The sequence below is a fragment of the Oratosquilla oratoria genome, chromosome 14 (assembly GCF_046742065.1).
Source record: "Oratosquilla oratoria isolate Oo_2021 chromosome 14, ASM4674206v1, whole genome shotgun sequence".
NCBI lineage: Eukaryota > Metazoa > Arthropoda > Malacostraca > Stomatopoda > Squillidae > Oratosquilla > Oratosquilla oratoria.
The window spans coordinates 49,128,684-49,131,733 of NC_134790.1; positions in this window are offsets into that span (position 1 = coordinate 49,128,684).

Genomic DNA, 3,050 nt, shown 5'->3' on the forward strand with positions numbered 1-3,050 from the left:
TATGCTGACATTGCTAATCCACTAAGTTCTTTGTTGAGAAAGGACTCAAAGTTCATATGGGGACCTGCACAGCAGCAAGCTTTTGACAAGTTGAAAGATAAACTCACGAGTTCACCTATTTTAATTTTTCCCGACTATGAAAAAGAATTCATTCTTTGTACTGATGCGTCTGACATAGGATTAGGAGGCATACTCATGCAAGAGAGAAATGGAACTTTGAAACCCATAGCTTACACATCAAGACTTTGTAATAGTGCGGAGAGAAACTACTCTATAACAGAAAGAGAAACTTTAGCTGTAATTTATTCTTTGGAAAGTTTTAGGGATATGATACTAGGGTATCCCATCAGAGTTTGGACTGATCACACAGCTATTCAGAACTTATTTAAGCATAAGAATCTTAGAGGCAGACTTGCTAGATGGTTTGCGATACTCCAGTGCTATGAAGTTCAATTTGAATATATTCCGGGTAGAAGGAATCTAGCAGATCCACTTTTTAGAAACATTAGTCAACCAATGACTGGGACTGGGTTGATTAATTTTGTTTGTAGTATAGAAGAATTAGTAACTTTAGATGAGGAAATGCTAATATGAGAACAGAGAGATGATGAGACATGTGATTCATTAATCAAGCATTTGATGAACCCAAGAGGAGATCCTCCCAAGCTACCAAAGGGATATAAGATAGAGGAATTTCATTTGATTAATGGAATTTTTTATAGGAAAACAGTTGTAAGTGGGAAAGATATTTCTAGAGGTCAAGTAAATCAATTGGTTATACCACAAACTCTTGTAAATGATATATTGAAGTTACTTCATGATAGTGATTGTAGTTCACATCCAGGAAAGGATAAAACGTATAGACAAGCACAACTTAAATACTTTTGGCCAGGTATGAAGAAATCTATATATGATTATATAGAAAAGTGTGTAAAATGTGTAAAGGTGAAGGGAAATACACCAAAACCTGCTCCTATACTCAACTATCCCATTCCACAGAAACCTTGGGAAAGAGTTCACATTGACACATTAGAATTACCTATGTCTTAGAATGGATTTAAATATCTCTTTGTTGCTATTGATTATTTTTCAAGATTCTGTATATTACAACCCATAGTCAATAAGAAAGCTGAAACTATTGCTTCAGTAATCTATGATCAGATAATCTGTAATTTTACTACACCTAAGATCTTAGTTTCAGATAATGGAACTGAATTTAATAACAAAATCTTGGAAAATTTATGTAGTGTATTCCATATAAAGAAAGTCAATATGTTAGTGAATCATCCTCAAAGTAACGGGGTAGTAGAAAGGTTAAATAAAAAAAAATAATCATATGTCCTAGAACTCTAATAAGTCCTCATAGTGTAACTTGGGATACTTGGATTCCTTGTGTTAAATGTACCCTGAACAATCAAATTAATGTAGCCACTGGCGATACACCTCATTTTATAATTTTGGGGAGGACAAAACTCTGCCATATGAAATGTTGACTGCAGAGCAGAAACCCATATATAATATGGATGATTATATATCAAATAGGATAAATACTTTTCAAAGTATTCACCAAAGAGTTAGGAAACATATGCAGGTGTATTCACAAGAGATGAAAGAACAACAACACAAAATAGCTCATAAACTAGAATTGAAAATTGGAGATTTAGTAATGGTCAAACTAACTTCACCCAATAATAAACTTTCACCAAGGTACACTGGTCCATATAGGGTAATTGATTCTGCAGGTGGGAACAAATTTAGACTTAAACATCTAGAAACAAGAGAAGAATTGATAGGACATTTAGATGAATTGAAGAAAATTAGTTTACATGTCTATGAGGATGATTGTACCCTGTGTATCAATGCTGAGAACCCTGAAGAGTATAGAGAATTTTATGATGATATCCTTCTTGAGTTGAATATTAATCTTGATGTATTTTACAGATGAAAACTGCCTTATCAATAATATTAAGTTTGTTGAGTGCCATGGACTGGAATCCGATTCGTCCTGGAGTATTGGTACATCATCAAGGTAACCTAATCTTGGTGGATAAGGTAGTAAGAGTAGTTCTTGATTACAAGAATATCACAAAAATTAAAGAAAATGTGGACTCCATAAATAAAAACTTAAAGGTATTAAAACAGAACATTTCCAGTAACTATGTTCAAAGTAGACTTGATAATAAGATAAAGGAAATAGAGGATAAATTGCACATCATAGGTTTAAATTTCAAAAGCAAAGTTAGACAAAAAAAGTGCAATAGTAGTGGCTTTAGGAGCTCTTGCTGGATTAGGAATTGCCAATTTTGCCTTCCTTGCTGACTTGAAATTTTCCATAAATACATTAAAGGAGAAAGTTGGAAAAATTGATGATTTACAAACAAGCATTAAAAACATTGAGGAAATGATCTCTTATATTTCAGATAACTTAGAGAATCTCAGTTTGAAACAAACTGAACAAGAGAATACAATGCAACTTTTCTTGTTACTCAGTACTATGCATTTGAAATTATCTGAGAAGCAAGTTCAGTTGGAATCTTTTGTACAAGATTTAGTTATGGCAAATTCGGGTCAAGTAACTTCTTCTCTCCTTCCAATACCTCAACTTATAAAAGTAATTAAGTCAGCAAAGAAGGATTGGAACTTTGAACCTTTCTCTGAGGAAGATAATGTAGCATTATATTATCCATTACTAAATTCCTACTTAAATGTTACTTCAGTTATTATTGAAATCCCGTTCTCTTCCAACCTAAGATTTAACTTATTCAAATTGATACCCTTCCCATTGAAGGTAAATGGTTCATTATATGAAGTAGATATTCCAGTTGTGGATCCAATCAATTATATCCTTTCTGTAGACAATCTGAGGGAGAGCAGGATCTCTAATGACAAATTGAATGATTGTAAAAGATTTAATAGGAATCTCTATCTTTGTCATTCTTCTCTTTTTGTGTTCCGTGAAGCTTTGAAAAATTCATGTAAAGCTTCTCTGGTTAGGAATGTGTCTGTTATGAACAATTGCCGTTAAAAAAAAAATTTGGTAGACCAAATTC